This window comes from Neopelma chrysocephalum, unplaced genomic scaffold (assembly GCF_003984885.1).
Source record: "Neopelma chrysocephalum unplaced genomic scaffold, ASM398488v2 Primary Assembly neopelma1_119, whole genome shotgun sequence".
NCBI classification, from domain to species: domain Eukaryota; kingdom Metazoa; phylum Chordata; class Aves; order Passeriformes; family Pipridae; genus Neopelma; species Neopelma chrysocephalum.
Genome location: NW_020897781.1, coordinates 6,438,588 through 6,457,910, shown reverse-complemented (window position 1 = coordinate 6,457,910; position 19,323 = coordinate 6,438,588).

Here is a 19,323-nt window from a genome sequence, read left to right as displayed (position 1 = left end):
CTGGACACGCCCCCGAGCACGCCCCTGCCGCCTCAGCCCCTTTTAGGGCGAGGAGCAATGGCCATAAATGAAGCACAACAAGTTCCACCTCCTGTGTGGACCTCAGGTTCCCACACAAGGAAGAACTTCCCATGGAGGTGGCAGAGCACTGGAACAGCCGCACAGGGCGGGCGTGGAGTCTCCGTTTGTGGAGACATCCCAAACCCACCTGGGTGTGTCCCTGTGTCACCTACCCCAGGTGACCCTGCCTGGGCAGGGGGTTGGACAGGATGATCTCCAGAGGGCCCTTCCAACATCGATATTCTGGGATTTCTTGATGGCTGTTCCTCTGTCCCGTTGGGGTGTGAGGTGCCAGCCATGCTGGGCACTTTGTGATGCAGGATTTGGGCACTGGGCATCGCCTGGGTAACAAACCGAGGGCAGGGCCACAGAGCCCATGGCAATGGACCTTGTAACTGTTGGCCATCGATGTCCTCCGGTGGGTCACTGAGGGTGACATGGCCCCAACCTGTCCCTCCTGCAGTGATGGCACCAGCCCTTTCTGCGGAGATGACCCAAACCAGCCCTTTCTGCCATGACAGCCCCAGCCAGACCCTCCTGTGGTGCCATAAGAGCCCCAATGACCCTCAAGTGCCACCAGTCCTTCCTGTGGTGTCCCTGGAACCTGCTGACCCCCGACTGCTGGCAATGCTCACTGAGGGGCCTGGCACCCGTCAGGGCTGCCCGAGGAGGGGAACACCCAGAACACAGAGATTTGCTGTGGACATCACCCAAAACAGGCCAAGGATTCATCTGGTTTTCATTTCCTTTGACACCAAAGCACCAGCTGCTCTCCGGGTACCTCTGCTCTAGAGGTGTGGGCGCTACAGAGGAATTCAATGCAGCAGACAAAGACAAAATATATTTTCAAGTGTGCCACTTGGCACTGAGGAGGTTTTTAGGAGTTAAATGCAATCTGTAATGCTGTTAGCAAAGTGCTTAATCTCTGCTAGACTCTGAGGTTAGCACCTTCTGCAAGGAAATGGGATAAGAAGGAGGTGAGTTTCCATGTGGGCTCTCGTTTTTCCCCCAAAGACACACGGAGACCTGCTAAAGTCAGTTTAGTTTACATCAGTAGGTTCAGATCACACCCAGGGGCTTGTTTCCCTCAATATAAAAATCATCCTGCCTGAATGGAGGACATTTCTAAAATAATTGCAGCTAAAATTATGTGGGGGTGGGTTTTTTAATATTTTTTTTTTAAGTTTTCCCAAAATGTTCTCCCAGAGCAAAGCTACCCAGGCTGAAATTTAGGTCACTTATATGGCAAATAAAGATTAATCAAAACCATTACAGGATGTGTAATACACACAAGGTAATATACTTACTAACCAGGTAATTCTGGGAGGTGAAATATCTTTATTGGCAAATTTGAATGTTGCCTCAAACTAATTTGAAGCACATTTATTTTCATGAAGAGAAGGTCAAACCTGATAAGGCCAAAAGTTTAAAATATAGATATTTAAGCGTCAGATCTTGGTCTTGCCACTGCTCTGAATGGAGTTTTGAAGGGCTTATTGCACCTTGAGCAGTTCCAGTTGGTTTGAGTGTGAGTCTTTTGCAGTAGGATGTGTCCAAGCCAGGTGTTTATCCGTGCATGCAAAATATTCCATTGTCTTGCAAGAGCTTTGCATTTCTTTGGAAGTTGCTGCACAGCACTTTGTACTATGTGGCCAAACCTGATCCCACAAACACTCCCAAGTTTAAGCACAGGACTAGGCCAGTTAAATATTGATTATCTATAAATGGCAGTTTGGCAAGGAGAACAAAGTGGAATTTAGCTGGAAATGGGTGTGGGAGTGACCAGTTTTGTCACACCAAATGACTCTTCTAACAAATTTAGTCTTTATTTTCTGATTTTAGCATTTTTAAAGACCTTACATTGAAGAGTTAAAAACAACTTCAGGGCCCACAAATTTTTAAAAATATTAAACCTGTACTTTTGCTCTTAAATGTGTTTCCTAAAAGACTCCCCGAGTCAGGTGTTGCAATATTTCTTGTTCTCATGACACAGCAAAAACCATTAGTTTCCCCCTCCCCCTTTCATTTTTTACCACTTTTTAATGATTTTACTTTTTCAGGTGAAATCTACTGACCTCCTGGATCACAAGGGGCACTTCACTTGAGCCAGGGCTCTGGATGACTGTAAACATGATTTAGCAGAGAACATAGAAGCCGTGTGGTTTTTATCCACTGAGATGTGGTACCTCTGTGGAAAATATAAGGAAATAAAAAGACTGTTTCAGGAAAAAAATGAGAGGCTCAGAATATCATAAAACTTTTCTTCTTTTTCCTCAAAGAGCATCGTATAATATCACATTACATGACTGAAATGAAAACATCCCATTTATTTTTACAGATTAGCCGCGGTGACCTCTGTGATTTATGCTCATGGCACTGGAAATGTTTGATATGAGGCAAGGGCCAAGCTGGAAAAATAAATCCTAGATTTTCTCCTCCTACCATTTTTCCTTGTGTTGAGGACATTTGCTGCCTTTCTGGAGAAGCTTCCCCAGTCGATGTTTTATGTATGAAGCAAAAACTTCCACAACAAATGCACTGACAGACCTGTGTTTACTGTTCTGCACTATACGTTACTACACAGTCTTGCAATATTAAACCTAGCCCCAAACTAGACTTTGGAACCAGGCAGCATGCCCAAAATTGTGATAATCTCCTCCATAACAACAGAAAGAAATAAAATAACATTGCTGAAAGCCGAAAAGTTTCGTTTCAGTCCCCAAACTCCTAATGCACTTAAATGTATAAGTACTTTTAAATTACATTATGTACAATTACATTATATAAAAATCCATGCTGGAAGTTTGGTGATCTGGCTCGAGTCCTGCTATTCTCACAGCACACACGGGAAAGCCCTCTCTGTCAGGGAGAATGAAAACAGAGCTGAGCAGGCAGCAGGAAGCCTTCACCTAAATTTAAAATCTTTCAAGGGTTTCTGTGGGTGTTTGTCTCAAACGACTGACCTGAGTAGCAAAACACCCCTGGTCTATCCCTGGCAGCAGGAGATCAGCCAAGTTTCGTTCTTTTGCACAGGGACTCTCTCATTTTAGATTCATATTTAGGCAGCTATTAAATCTGGCCCGTTGTGTGGTTAAGGCACAAACGGGATTTAGGGGAGCTGGGCTCAGTCCCAGCTCTGCCACAGACTTCCTGCGTGATCTTGGGCAAGTCTTCTACCAGGGCTCACAAAATGGGGCAGTTTTCGGGGGCTTTTTTCAAGCCCCTGCTCTGACAGTCAAGGCATTACATGAAATGCTCCGTTTGCTGGCATGAACAGATAAATAAAGTAAATACACCGCGTTTAGGCTTTTAAGGAGATAAGCTTGAAACCACGATCAGAGTGTAGCCTAATGGCTCAAAGTTGGAAAACGCATTTTAGAAGTCCTTTGGAAAGCTGTTTGGAGTGCCTGGGCCATGAGCTGGAATATAAAAATTCTACACTCTTCATTTCTGCGCAACAATATCTATTTGCAAAATCAGGATCACGCTGCTTCTCTGCTTACAAAACAGTTCACAAAATGTTTGTGCAACATTCAGATGAGACCGAGACTAGAGAACGGTATCATTTATGAGAAGCTTTATCAGTGTTTTGTGGCTTCTTTTATTTTTTTTTCTGCGTTTCCCCCCTTTGCACAAATTACTTCTTTCAGCATTATTTGAGCGAATCGAGCCGATCCCGCCGTGCCGGGGATCGGGCTGCTGGTGCGTGTTTACAGGAAACGCCTGTGCTCGTTAGACCCGGGCTCAGATTTGACTAACTCACATGATCACATTGACTAAATGAAGACACGGATGAGACGGCGATGAGAAAGCTGCGAGCAATCGGGTTCTTGCGACATCAGATAATCCACGGAGGGCTGCGCAGGAACCAGCAGGCGCTGCCCTCCCCCCCAAGAATGCGCCTGGCTCCTGCATTAGTGACTATCTCCTCACCCATATTCACTTACAGCTGCCTCATCAACACCCCCCTTTGCATTCTACACCAAAGAGCTGCATTCTTTATAGATGCACTCGTAGGTACTTTGATGCTATTCGGAGGTATTTGGATGCTCAGCTACTTTGTGAGCAGCGCGTTTAACGCACAACAGTTTATTTTTATAGCGATAAAGAAGTCGCAGGGGTTTTCTTTCACTGTTTTGTACATCCTGTCTGTGTAAACTCATAGATTTCAAGTCCTGCGAGGCACGTTGACAGTGCAGCTATTAAAGTTTTCTGTTTGACCTTGATTTTTTTGTTTTCGCCGTGTATGAACTTTAACAGACTCGAAGCATGACATGCCTTTTCTTTTTACATATTGCAGTGCACACGGCATAGGAAAATACATGTAAACAGAAGCCTCTTCAATAGCACATAGATTTCTCAAAGAAAACACATCAAATTTTTTGCTCAACTTGCAGTTTTGTCCCTGTACTTTGCCCTGCAAATGGATCCTTTTTGAGATGATGGCACAGCACAATGTGAATGTTCTCTTTTTGTGGGGTGAGAGATCCCTGGGATCCCACTGTTGTTTATTCGAGCACATGGTAGTTGCCTGATAGGGTCTATCACAACAGCAGTAACAGCAGCATTCTTGCTGCTGCAGTGATAGAAAGAGAATGAAGATTTGCACGGAGAAGTAAAATCTTTTATTAGATGTGGCTGGAGGAGAGAGAAGAGCTCTCAGGCTGAAAACAGAAACAAGCTCCATATGCATCAGTGCAGGGAGTGCAGAGAAATGCATTGGTGAGATACAAATTATACAAAAAGGGTTTCTTGGGCAGATAAACAGAGTGAGATGATGAAGTCATACCCTGTGCCCAGAATGGCTCAGTTATCGGCACCACAGGCCTTAAAGTCTTGTTGTAACTTTCCAAATTGTCCTTCCCAGCATCACATGGCTTTTACTCTGAATATCAAGAGTTGGATCTAGAGACCGGCTGTTAATCCTCTCCCTTCCTTGATTAGTTTGAACTTCCAGTCTCCTCACTCTCGGTTTGTAAACTGCAGCTTTCTATTGCTTGGATAGGGCAAAATAAAAGCACATTCACTCATGCTAATTAGCACCTGACACCATTCTTCAATTAAAAGCAAGTCTAATATTAAAAGCCCAACCCTGTGCTGACTATTCACATACAAAGGTAGGTGTGCACTGAACTGGTTCTAAAATTGAAACCTATTGTTTTGATAGGATGGCATGCTGAATTCTGTACTTGTTAATACAACTTTCCTCACTCTTATTACTGAGCTCAGTGCGTGCTTGTTACAAAATAACTTGAAAAAGCTCTGACTTTACAGACTTGTGAGCTCTGTAAGATCTTGGATTTTTGGTGTAGATAAACCAGAGTTTTACAGCCACATTTCAGTTCTGACACTTGTGCTGTAGGTGTAATTCAAATGTCACCTTTTTCCCACTTCTCCTTTTGGGGTAATTTTTTATTTTACCTTCAATTATAGAAGTTTGACTCCTCTTTGTCTTGATCTTAAATGAAATTGGAATTGCAGGTACACCAATAACATTTGCAACAGGGTCTGTCATCAAAAGGATGGAAGTAGGTTCTCAGAGTCTCACAAAATATTTCCAGACTGAAGAAGGTTAATTTCTTTACTTCCTATGGCATATTCCAAACCTGCCTTTAAGGGCAGCAGTTACTGCTCCTTGTAATTGTGATGTGGAGGCAGATCCTTAAGAACTGTCCCACGAGCAAGGAAACAAAATTACCTGCCTTAAGATAGCGGAGAGACTGGATGCATCTGTGCACATTAATTCAGAGCTAAGGAAGTATTCATTTGGTAAAATTGAATACATTCATTATGTAAAATTACCCAGGTCTAATACCTAGAACAACATGACCAGTTCAGTTAATTTTTTGAGCCATACTTTTGCACAAGTATTTACCTTAGAGTGTGTCCTCACATTGGGCTGTAGTGCTACTACAGCATTTAATCCCCCAAAACGCAGAGGAGAGAGAAGAGGATTCATAAAATGACTTTTTGTTTCTTTTCCCAACTTTCATGGTGTTAAAAATAATTATTATCTCTCATAAACTGAAAGTGCTGATGCATTAATAATGGATGATGGGATTCTTGCACATGTTTACTAATTTATAAACACCACACAGCCTCAGAATGAAACATGTTCTATAAATAGAAAACTAATATTGATCAATCCTGACGTGGAATTACCATTCTTGGAGGGTTGCAACGGGTTGGTTTTTTTTTTTTACTTCCTCCTAATCTTATAACAAAGAATTCCCCGAGCTTGGCTCTTTGTTATCATTATTTGTTTCTTCCCATTGTACTTTCAGCAGCACTTCCTCCTTGTATGAGACATGCAGGAAGAAAAACCTGAGGCTTCTGAGTTCTGAATGCAGTAGAGCTGGTATGTCACAAATGTGCATTTGAAAAGTGCTAAAAGAGCCAAGGAATTGTTTAAAACCAGGAATTAGCATGACACTTGACAAAGGCATGGTGCCAGAGATCCCTGGTTTCCAGTGCCATTTAATGGGAACGAGCATCCCTTGACCTGGGGGACACTGAAGTGTTCTCACACACCGAGTATTGAGAGTTACTGTTCCAACACCATAAGAAGACATCGTTTACTTCCAAACACATTCTCCCTTTTCCCCTTTCACCACTGGCAAGTAACCTGACCCCTGTCTTTGCATTTCTTATGTTTATTTGATTTATATTTTTCTGCTTCCCTCTCCTTGCAAAGTCAGGTTCCTACAAGTGCGGGAGGACACGGTGGGAGCGGGGGCAGACAGGTGATGAACATTTGCCACCTCTGTTCTGGGGGAAAGGGGAGGGGGAACAGCAGCAAACCCAAACTTCCCAGAGCTAAGAAGCTTTCAAGTAACTTTGGAAACCAAGCCCAAAGCGCAGCCTCTGCACCACTCCTGCCCTGCTGACTTGGGCCAAAAGTTTCCCAAACAATCCCACCAGGGAAGTTTTGCCAATACTCACACACAGGCAACTCTCACAGCCAGCCACTATCAGCAAAACCCGCCAGATTACAATAAATGTAACAAAATGCTGAGCTCCTGCTTACCCAGGGCCTTTCTCCCACTCTTCACTCTGCAGGAGGATGAGGATGGAAGGTGAAGGCTGGGACCAGAGCAAGGCTTCAGCTGGTGCATATCAATATCACACTCCTGCCTTTAATGGAGCCACAATAATTTCCAGCAGCTGTAACTTCACCACAGCATTTTAACGTGCTTAAGGGGAGTTTTGATTCTAAACCCACTATTTCTGCGGGGCCCAGTGCTGGGGTGATGGGCAGGGGGCTGCAGGGACATGGCAGCCCCCTCAAAATCTGTCCTGCAACAAACCACAGTTCCACTCACATGTGGAAATTCAAAATGTGACATTGGTGTTTTGCTACAATGGAAGTATTGTCTATTGGACACAGTAATATCTTCCTGCAGGCTGTTTGTGCCAGGATATTATTCAAAGTAAATCATCAGATTTTGCTTCTTTTTTTGCCATTGTTACATTATTTCCTGCAAAACATTTTTTTCCCCTCAAAATAAATTAGCTCTTATTTCATATTGAAGTTTTTGAGAGGATTTAAAAAAAAAACATAACTGGAATTTTTCAAACAAGACAGTGACACACAACTGAGGGCACTTTAAGCTTAAACTACTTATGAGGCAAAGAGGAAGGTGACTTGTTCTGTGGAAGCAAATGCAGAAATTAAACCATCAGACATGAAATAACAAGTAGAATTGAAATGTAAACCCTTTACAGTTTATTCATCTGAGGTGGTGTCACCACAGGTTAAATAGGAGAAAATTGTTATATGGGGCATTTTTAATATGGGAGTGTCCTTCCAGAGTAATGGGATGTTATAGTTTTACAACTTCACTGCAGTGAAGTTTCTGTTAACAGCTGGGGAGAAGACAGCTCGTTCCTGTGAGGAATAAAGCAGGATATTTGGTGTGAACTATGCCACGTGCAGTAGGTGGCTGTGAGATGGTCCGACTTGTCTCCCAGGTCTCCTAAAACTATTTTTGGTGCCGACAAAATCCTTGCCCAACAGATGAAACCAAAGCTTTATCAAGGACTTCTGGTGACACTACAAACCCGGAGCGTGAAAAAAACGCTTCCTGCTGCCGCTTCCTGCTGCTGCCACAGGAGCAGCACAGAGCACTTCGCTCCGTGCTGGTGTTTTTGTCAGGCTGAGAGGTGAATTAAAGCCTTTAACACACGGGTCTAGAAAAGTGTGTAAACTGGTAATGCTCTGTCCTCTGGTGCTGTGTGTGTAGATTTACATAAATACCTTCAGTAGACTTTGAAAGGTTACGGTGAATGTCATTGCTTTATACAGAAAAGCTCCACAATCTGTTCTGTTGGGGTACAGACCAAAATGGTTGTAAAAGGTGGATTTTCAACACTCGATGAGTGTTGCAAATGTGTCTGAAGCTGGATGGCTGCTTTAGGCATGTAATTATTTTAATTCGGGTATGGAAACCAGGTAATTGTACATGGAAGCAGCTAATTGAGCACATTTTAATTTGCTTTTACCTGCACAGACACTCAGGAGGGATGGCAAGAGCTCACTGTGAATTAAATGCCCTCTGCATTTTCTACCTGCAGCAACCCCAGGCAGATCTAAGGTTCTGTGTCCTGCTATGGATCCCATACAGAGCTGCTTTTGAAGGAATGAGATCCTGCAGTTTTCAGTGCCCCAGCCCATACCAGTTTGCCGACCCCCCTTCCTCATCCTGCTGCCCCCCAGGAGCTTTGCAGCTCCATTGAGATGCTTTGTACACTCAGTTTTGGCTCTGCCCCTCGCTCTGGTACTTTTTAGCCCCGTGCACAAAGGCAAAGAGAAGAAAGGAAAGGCAGGATGTGTCTTTCTGGGTTCACCAGGAGGATTTGTTTTCCTTTTTGGAATATAGACAGAGAGAGATAGAGCAAGTGCACCAGGAGATACCAGAATATCTCAATAGCATTTCCCTCTGCTCTCAGTTTCCCTACCCCTGGCAACATGCTGACAAATCAAGAACTGCCATCCTATATCCAGTACTCCAGCTGTCAGCCTGGAGCAGTGCATCTCCTTGCCGGAGCACAGCCTTCCCTTTGTTTCAGCTTTGGAAATAAAATCACAGTTTGGAAAATAAAGGGGAAAGAATTCTTTTCTAGGGCAGTAAAGTCACTAATCCTTTTTACAGGTTCATAACTGCGTTAACTGCTCGGAACGAGAAGCCTCACGGTGAATGATAATGGATTTGTAGTAACAGGATGCCTTGTATTTAATATAATAACCAGTTATATAATGAGTCAGCAGACTCACTAAACTCACCTACTACTTAGGCTTATAAATATTTTCATAGATTTAAATTATTCTCAGTAAGAAATATTTATCATCTGAACAGCCTTTGTTTCTACTTGCTCGTGTTTCAGGGGAGAAAAAAAAGACTTTTTGAAGATAGCTCTGACTGTATCACATTTTTGAAGCTGGCTCAGAGAAGGTCGTGCACTATGTTAATGTCCTGGACTTTCATGTCTGTCACAGGAATAGGTCAAAGGTAATGTGAGTTTTGTGGGGCTTTTAGAACATGCCTTGTGTAGGAGTTGAGTGTCTTACAGAGGCACAGGCTGCAGAGGTAGCACCAGCATTGAAGTCACCCACAATTTAATTAAAAGTCATAGATTGGCCACAGGAACAAGAGAACCACTGTTGTGTAGTGGTACAAGCACTTTACAAACAGTAGAAGTCATCACCAAATCCATTTTATAGAGGGAGAAACTGAGGCTTGCAAAGGCACAGTATTCTCCACAAGACCCCAGTATGGGACACAGCCACTGAACCAAGTGTATCAAACCTTTAAAGATACCACACAACAGCCATGTGACATCTAACGAGCCAAATCCATGGACCTGGCACTAATTAGCCAAGCAAGAAACAGAATGGGAAGATGCAATACCCTGGGATTAGCAAGGGCTACTCTGGGCTTAGGTATTTGCAGGCAAATATCCTTTTTCTTTTCACCAACACAGAGAAAATAATTTTTTTGTCCTTTACTTCTTTGTTCAAGAAAGATCCAAGGGCTGGATTGGCCCTTTATCTGGGATTTCTGTCTATAAGGGCAGCACAATTAAAATTTACATCCCAAATTCCCAGATCTGTGCAATGGATTTGCAGATTTTGCACCACTTTCTCAGAAATCTTGGATTTATTGAGCACATGGTGCATGGTTGATTCACACACTTACAGTAAGTTTGATGCATCCTGGATGCATCAGCTTTATTCTCCAGTTTATTCCACATGCCATTGCACAGCACATGTGCCCCTGTTTCTGTCCAGGGAATCCCAGACAGAAATGTTTGGGCCCCAGATATGGGCTGTTCACAGCCAAGGAAGGGCTGAGTGGATTATGGAGCTGGGAGGAATATATTGACTCATGGCTTTGGACACAATACCTGTCATCCCAATGCTAAATCCCAAGGGGAAATATGAGAAATTTCCATTAACCACTCGGCTTCATTTCCCCTCATTCATTGTCTGGGTTTCTTCAGACTGAATCTTCATCCCACAATATTCAGGAAGTACCAGCCAGGCTGTTTTCCTTGGGAAAGGCTGAGAGCACAGTTTGGGCCATGGCAGTCAGATGCAGACAATCCTTAACCCAAGTTATTTATAAAAATGTAACAAAGGAAACCTAATTAAATGGAGCATTAGACCCTCATCTGTGACCCTCATTGTTTGCAAGCCAAAGTTGACCAGGAAAAGTCCATGATTTAAAAAAAAAAAAAAAATCCCTGAAACTGCTCCTTAAGTTTACAGGAGCTGCTCATTTACAACACAACAGGACACAATACTGTGTAATATTTCCAAAGCCTGCTCTGAGGATGGTGGCTTGAACTGAAATGTTTGTTAATACAAGAGCTAAGGCCGTTTGTACATGAAATGAACACCTATGAAATGAATAAACTCAAGTATTATGAATATAACATCATGCAAAGCAATAGAAAAAAGTGCAGAAAAAACAAGAAATCAGTAGGGAAAATATCTGTTGCCCCAAGACTTAAGTTGTAATGCATTTCTAGAATCTTAAATGCTAAGTTAAAACTGCTTCATTGCAGATTTATTTTGCATATCATATTTTGTCAATAGACAAGGGGTGAGCAACACTAAAACCTGGTGTTAAAAGTGGTTGCAGGAATTGAGGGCAGATGTCTCCAGAAGCTGAGAAGAATTCAGATGTGCTGTGTATTTCTCTGGCTCACTTGTAGAATTTTCTTCCCCTGTATCTTTTCATTTGTTAAATGATTCGCTAGAAATCCACCCACCTATATTTAATTAGCTTTATAAATCAAAGGTGACAATTCTTTAGTAACCTGTATTATTTCCCAGCCAGAAAAATGCTGACAAATTTATTTATTGACCTGTTGTGTTTCGCAAGGACGGCCAATGTTATATTGATCCAGCTCTCCCAAATACTGTAGCAGGGGCAATAACATCCCGAGTGTCTCCACATAATCACTATTCTGTGCTATCCCTGAGTGATATCCCCCATCTCTCACGAAAATGCAAATGCACCCATCCCCCAGCCCTTCCCTCTGGAAGGATCCTTACTGCTGGAAATTAAAAAAGAAGAGGAGAGCAGAGACCTTCATGTTTGCTTGGGGTAGAGTTTGTCACCAGAAGCGATCGCCTGTAACTACGGCTGCAACTTTAATTATATCTCCACTAACAGCTCCCCCACCCCCAGCACTTGCTGTAAACTTCCTTTGTATCACCCAGGAATCCTGCAATCCTTCATGGGAAAACCTCTATTGAAGTCAACGGGGGTGACTCCAGATTTCCTGAGGTCTTCCTTCTGTAACACGTGTATTTAAGGCATAAACTTTGCTGTCTGATGGCTAAAAGCATGAATGTGCAGAAGATCTTTGGGAGAGCAGCATTTCCATTTTTAGTTCATGGTGAGATGAAAAAATAAATGAAGACTTCAGTGTTTGACCTACTGGGATCCCTCACTTGACAATCACTCATGAGTCAGGGTGACAAGGTCACGTTCCTTATTCTTTATTCATTTAACCGTTTGATAATTATAAGTAGCGATGGAAGGCAAGGAATCCTCATATCCTCACAGTTAATAATCTTCCCAGACCCCAGGGTACAGATCGGGAAAATGGAGGAAACAATGGGGAAAAGTTCAAAATTGTTTCCCATAACCTATTACCATCAGGTAAGGGGAAAAAAAAGTGTATCTTTGGAAAAGCGTGTTCATTTACATTTCCAGCCAAACCCATCCTGCAGTGAGCTGTAAGGGTAGAGAACACACTGAAAATAGGTTTGGAATATTATTATCTAGCTGATGTTCTTGTTTTCCCATGAGCATTTTTATGCAAATACTGTTAGTTTCGCCACCTCCACCGATCCTTAATTCCCACTGAAACCTGTGAGAGCCCAAGGTCTTCATCATCACACAATTATTTTCTATATTAAACCACGGCTGAGGACAGGAGCTCTGCCTGTAATTGCCATGTGTGGCCACGTCCTTTGTACGTGTTTTTATGTTCCAATGACAAAGGCCACGAGTCAAGAAATCACTTTCCCTCGTGCTCTGATCCCACCCTCCTCAAGACCACACTGAAGTGTGTGACCAACCTGAAGTATTACCCTGTGTGTGTTTTACCCACATGCTTAAGTGTGGGCTCAAGCAGGGGTGCATTCCTGAATCCAAATCAATCCATCCAAATAGCTGCAGGTGAAAATTCTTCATACGTGCTTTCAGTGAGATGTGCCTGGTCATACAAGCACAGGCCTGTATTGCTGTTTATTTCAGAAAAAAAAAGAAAGTATTTCGGGGTTTTCTGTGTGTTATGCAGTTGAAAAGCTGCCTCTGGAAAAGCAGGATATTTTCCTGAGTGTTATATTGGTTAGATATAAAAGCGATTAAGAAAAAACAAAAAAAAACAACAAAACAAACCAGAGTTTCAGAAATATATACAGTTTTTATATTTAAGACTCTGATATATTTCCTTATGAAGCCTGTTTGGGACTAATATGTGAATTTTAAAAAGTGGAATGTTTGTGTAACCTCGTGGTTTGAAAATAATCAAAGCGAGGCGAGATACACGCTGGGTACCCAGATGGATAATATTTTGTTTTTCTTTGTGAATGTCTTTTGTCTTAAAGCTGGTGTGAAAATCTAGAAGAGGGCCCCACATGATTGATCACCACAAGCATCAGAAGGAAATGATTCACCACAACACTGTAACTGAAACTGCTTCGACACCTGATTGCAAACTTCACACTGGGGGACTAATTAACTGCTGTACCTGCTCGGGGATGCTTGGGACACCTCATCGAGGAGAATTCCAGCTGTGAATACTCACTGCTCTGCCTGATTATTGTTGGGAGAATATTACTGCATTCAGAAGTGAACAAAGAATTTAAATACATATATATTTACTGATGACATTTAATTCTAACGTCATTAAGATACTGTTAAAAAAAAAGTGTAGCCTCAATATGTACCCAAAATGAAGTGTACACATGGTTTTTTGCCTCTATTTGCAGCTTCAGGGTTTTCCTACCGTTTCTATGAACTTCATTTCAGGTACAATCTGAACATTTGTGAAATGTTTTCAGTATTAGGAACATAAGGGTCATATTGTCTGAATTTAGATATAAAGCAGTACATGAAATATCGTCCAGCTCCTCATGATTTGTGCTCAGAACTGAGCCAACGTCTCAGCAGATTAACATCAGAAATACAAGTTTGCAGTCTGCAAACAGAGATAATGTATTCCTAGCAAAGCACTTATACAGAGTGATTAGAAAGAATGGAAGAATAGCTGGCTGGGGCTTTTATTAGGGGAAAAAAATGTTTTAAATAATTTTTTTTAGCCTGACAACAGTTATATGGCTGCAATTTAATCCACTAAAATATGAGGTTTATAACCAGTGTGCAGCAACGTGTTGTTCTTTTTCACTACATGGACACTGTCAGTTGTTTTGACAAAGAAAATAATTCTTCCCTCCTGCCTCCTGTTTCCTCCACTCAATTTAAATCGAAAACTATTTTTGAGTACAGTTTCAAGCAATAAAAAAAATAGAAGTCCCACGGTTTGGCAAGAGTGTGGAATGATTTGGCAATAGCTGAGAAGGATGTGTCCTTTGTTCTCATTTTCTAAATGATTGTGAGAGTTTGTCCTGATGACATGGAGAAACTGGTGAGCTCTTGAGAAAAGCAGCTCAAACCCCATAAATGCAGTGTCAGGGAGACATCAATTCGGTGCTTCTAAAAATAACTGCACCAATCTCCATTACAGTCACTGGTCCCACCACCAGCAAAGGTCATCAAGCACCTGGAATAATTTCTTGCTCATCAAATGTTCTTTTCCCTTTAAAAGCCTGTGCATCCGGAGAGCTCCCATCGCCTCCATTTGTGTCTCTGAGGGAAGATTTGGGTATTTTTTTAACCCACCCAATGAAGCCCTGGTGGTACAACCCCAGGGCACCACTGGCAGTGCAGGGTTTGCCCACGGGCAGCCGGACAGGCAGAGCCACGGGACCTTCCCTGGGCTTCTCCAGGTGTTTTTCTGAGCATGAAAAACTCCTGAGGAAATGCTGGAGAAGGAATATGGGAATGTGTCAGTGCACAGCTCCAAGGTTTACACATGTGACGACCACTCATCTCCCAGCCCCGCTAAGATAAATTACATCTTGCCTTGCATTTTGCCCTGAACTGCCGAGTTCTGAAGATGGTTCCCCACAGGATGTGTCTGCATATTTTTAATGTAAATGAGGGTTGGAATACACCAAGGTTTGTATTTTACCTTCTGAATTCACAGCAACCCCAAGCTCAGTAGCAAACTGCTCATTTCAGAGTGGTGAATTCACGTTATGTGTAGGCAGTCAGTAATTTCATCTCTGTGTCTTTCCAATATTAATCAGAAATTCACTCCCTATTCCCAGTGCTTCTTGGAGAAAGAAAAAAATGTGTATGTGAGGTAGGACTTCTCCAGAGCTCTCTGGCAGGCAAGCTCACAATTCTGGGTCACACTTTCCAGCTACCTGTAATCAGATATTAGATTTCTGCTTGAGTTAACGCTCATCTTCTGGGAAGAAAGGGAAAAAAAAAATCTAGTACTTATTAATACATCACAACCCTAAGAAGTAAAGTTCTTTTTCCTCTAAAAATAGAGCAAGTAGGAAATATCTCCTAAGATGCCCTGAACACTCTCAGCTTTGACCTGGAAACAACAGAAAGGTTGAATCCCAGTGTATTCCTGGGTCACCTCCTGGAGATTCACTCACCAGGTGCCAAACACTGTCAGCCACACTGATGCCTTCCAGGTGTAGAGACTCCTGCACCTGCAACCAGTAAATTAATAGACCAATTTCATCAAGAGTTGACAATTTATACTCAAAATTGATCTCAGTTGGACTCACGTGCAAGTATTTTTCCCTAGCAGGCTCTGCTGCTATTGTTGTATCAATGTGATGACTCAGATTAAATACAAATAAAACACAAAGCAAATAGCTTGGTAGTTAATAAAACTAAGAAAAAGAGGATGCTTGGACAAAAGTTTTCTGAAAAGGTCATGTGATCATTTCTCAGAATGTGTTTTTCCTTTTTTTTTTAATGTCCACTACTTTTAATAGCTGTGCAGCTACTGAAAAAAATAAAGAGTGAAGATATAATCTTCCTTACAAAAACATTTGAAATAGTGAAAAAAGTGTGCAGGTTCATGGAGACATACAAAAAACTTCTCACTGCTCTGCTTTGACCCTGCAGGGATCACAGGGGGAAGGACACAGGTTAAACACCATGTCAGTATTAAGAGGGGCTTTCAGTGCCTGAACACTGGGAGTTTTTAATGGAGTTACTGTATTTTGAAGGTCTCAAAATGAGTGTATAAAATCTATGGCTTCTGGTGGAAGAGGGATTTAAAATAGGGGGTTTTATGTGTGAGTTGAGCACAGGGAATGTCTGACCTGGGAAGCAGAAATGTCAGTAACTATCAAAGGAACAGATCCACAAACCAGAAGAGCTGCAGGAAGCACTGGGATCCACCTGGGCAGGGACAGGGGACTGACCAGCACCACCCTGGGCAAGGGGCAGAGCACCAAGACACAGCTGCACACACCCTATAAACCAGGCAGAGGGATGCTGATGCTGCACCAAGGGGAGATTCATCCTGCAGGACAGACTCAGGCTGGTGGACAGAAAGCGGCACCACTTTCTCTTTGGCCTTTTCATGCCACCAACTTCCCAAAAAACCTCTGGTGATGCCTCCACCCGGCTCCCTCCTGGCAGCACCAGCCACCTCCTGCCCTCCCAGCCCCTTTACAGGCTCAGAGCAGGAGCTGCCCTGTCTCCTGCCAGCACAACACCAACCAGAAGCACCCCAGGCTCTTTATTCAGCCCATCAGATCAACCTTCTCACCTGCAGTGAGTCCCCCCTGTGCCAACCACGTTTAACACCCCCCAGCCAGCTCTTAGGACAAGAGATTTTATATTAACTGACATCACAAAGAGCCTCTTCTCTGTTTCCAGGGGCATCTCTCCTGACAAACCACACTTCACACTTTGCAGACACTGGGCCAGCTCTGCAGCTCCTCGCTGGTTTTTTACACCCAGTCAAACACCCCGAGCAAAGATTAAATTAAACGTGAGCCAACTGAATGAGTTTTTCAAAACTCTTACGGTGAATTTTTCATTGTGGGAAGTGCAGCCACTTCTGGAGTCGAATGCAACAGCTCATAAATAACATGCAAAAATTTAGTGCAACAGCAGAGGAAATTCTGGCTGACTGCAATGTAATTTGTCAGTTGTGGACTAATGGAGATGGGGCTGTAAAATGCTCTTGCTTTTCTGCCTGTGTTTGAATGAGCATCTTTGTTTTCCACGCATCCTCTTGCCTAAAATTATTGTTCTCTGTAATAGAGGGTGACCACAGGAAAATGCAAAAGATAAAACATTAAAAAAGAAATCACTAAAGGACACTACTGTATCTCAAAATGTTGTTCTAAATATACACAGGCAAAATGAAGAAAAATCAAAGAAAATTTGCAAGATTTAATGGCAATGTGAAACTTTTTGTGCTGTTTAGCTGATAGGTGTGTCAGGGTCAGTAATTTATGAATAAGTGAATAAAGAATTATTTTATCTGCCCATATCTCATATGAATATTTTCTTGGTACTAATGTTTAACTGTGATTACTGAGACTTAAACACTCAGCATTGCTCAAATCAAAAGAAAAACATTTCCAGAAAGGATAGGAGGAATTAGTGTTCTTTATTTATTTTTGGGCAAACTATCAAACGTCAGATCTAATTTACCCAAATGAGATAATAAACCAGTGGCATAGTTAGAAATAATTTCCCTGCTGGAGAAATGTCTATAATAGACCATATACAGTTATGTTTCCAAATTCTAATTATTCATGCTTCTTAGTCATGGCACTAATAATACAGATTAATACTCTACACAGTAATTTCAGAGCATATTTTTAAGGATTCGTTCCTTAAATGATACAAGTCAACTTCAGAGTTGCAGGAACTGAAGGTGCAAAGGACTGGTGACTTAGAGCCCCCTTGGAAATCCAGTGGCTGAGCAGGGAATGGAGCCAGGGCTCCTAATTCTCAGCCCATGTTTTCCTGTATAAAATTTTAAACATTTGGTGCAGATATTATTTTCATTGCAGAACTGTTTGTACCTCTCTTTGTTTTATAAATAATAATTCAAAGACAGCAGAAGTTATGTTTTGCATAGTGTGTCAGCTCCAGGAATGTCACTAAGCCTTGTAATATTGGGGTTTTTTAGGATTCAGTTCTGGGAGGCAGAAATGTTCTCATGTGTTTCCATGAGAACTGCAAGTACTTTTTGGAAGTTAATTCTTTATTTCTCTTACTCTTTCTGAATGAAAACAAAAGCCTGAAAATAAGAACTGATAATACATAAAGCCTCAAAAACAAACAAATAAGCTGGAGACAGTATTTTTAAAACCTAATCCTTTGGAGAGTCAGTCCTGTGACTATTTCTAACACGGTTGTCTGGCAACACAGCCCTGGTGGTGTGATACAAATAATGCAGACAGGCAGCAACATTTTAAAGTCTTTCCACGTGTGTTTTGGCAGTTACAGAGTGTGCAGGTGTAGGTTTGAACAGAGGAGAAACTCAGCTCCTCGAAACTCGTGTTTTCAGAAGCTTAGGTTGTGTAATCAGACAGAGCCCTTTCCTGAGAACAGGCAGCCACACAACTGCAGAGGGCTTTGATTTGAGATATCAAGGTGTTATGTATATACATATTTTCACTCTCCAAATATAATTATTCACTGGAAAGCTGAATGCAACAAAATAGCTCCTACAGGCGGGTGTGCAGTGCACCTGTTCTTTTGTGATCTAAATAAAACAGAGCAAGAACCTCACTCTGTATCTTGACATAACACACTTCACTTTGTGTGTGAGAGATCTTTCCTCTCATAAACAAACCTCTTCCTGTCTCCTTCATTTTCTTCTGGTATCATCTATAGATCAGCATATTCGTATTACGCACTTTTTGAGTATTCTTTCCCCCCTGTGCACTGTATTTTCTTTTCCCCTCTGCAATATGCTCTGCTGACGTCAAACGAAAATGAACTCAAATTGCCTTTAGGTGACACAGCAGCAGCAATTGAGGCTGGTTTGGATTATCCATAATAGCAGTTTTTATGGACCTGTGGAGGTGAGGGATAGGGGTGTATTGGTGGGTGCAGACTGCAGTTTGAATCAACAAAATCATGTTTGATCGAGGCCTATAAGTCAATTGTACAACCCCAGCTGGGGTTGGGATTGCATCCATAATAGTCAAGTCATGAAATACCTCAGTAGGGAGCCCAGACTTCAGAGCTGCTGCCCACCCTAAATGCAAGAAGGGTCAGGGCACCCAGGAGGACATAGCACTAAACAGGGGGTCAGTTAAGCACAAAACAGAGTCCTTATGAGGGGTAGTGGGGATAAGAAGGATCATGGGGATAAGAAGGATCATGATAGGGACAGTTAAGGAGAAATACAGATGTTTGTAACCTGGAACAACCTTCAGGGGGAAGCTGTGAGGTGACCTCAGAGCAGCTGGTGCCTGAGGATGTGGGAGGTGGGCACAAGGCTCTGGGGAGGCTCTGCTGCAGGTGACTTGTCTGAAGCCCCTCCTGCTGCTGCCTCATCCTAATCCTGCCTGGTACCAGCCTGGTCCTGCATTCCTGTCTAGGGCAAAAAGAACTTTATCCTTCATATTCCAAGCATTTCTGTAGCCATAAGGTGAAGCCCTGATGTACAGGGTCT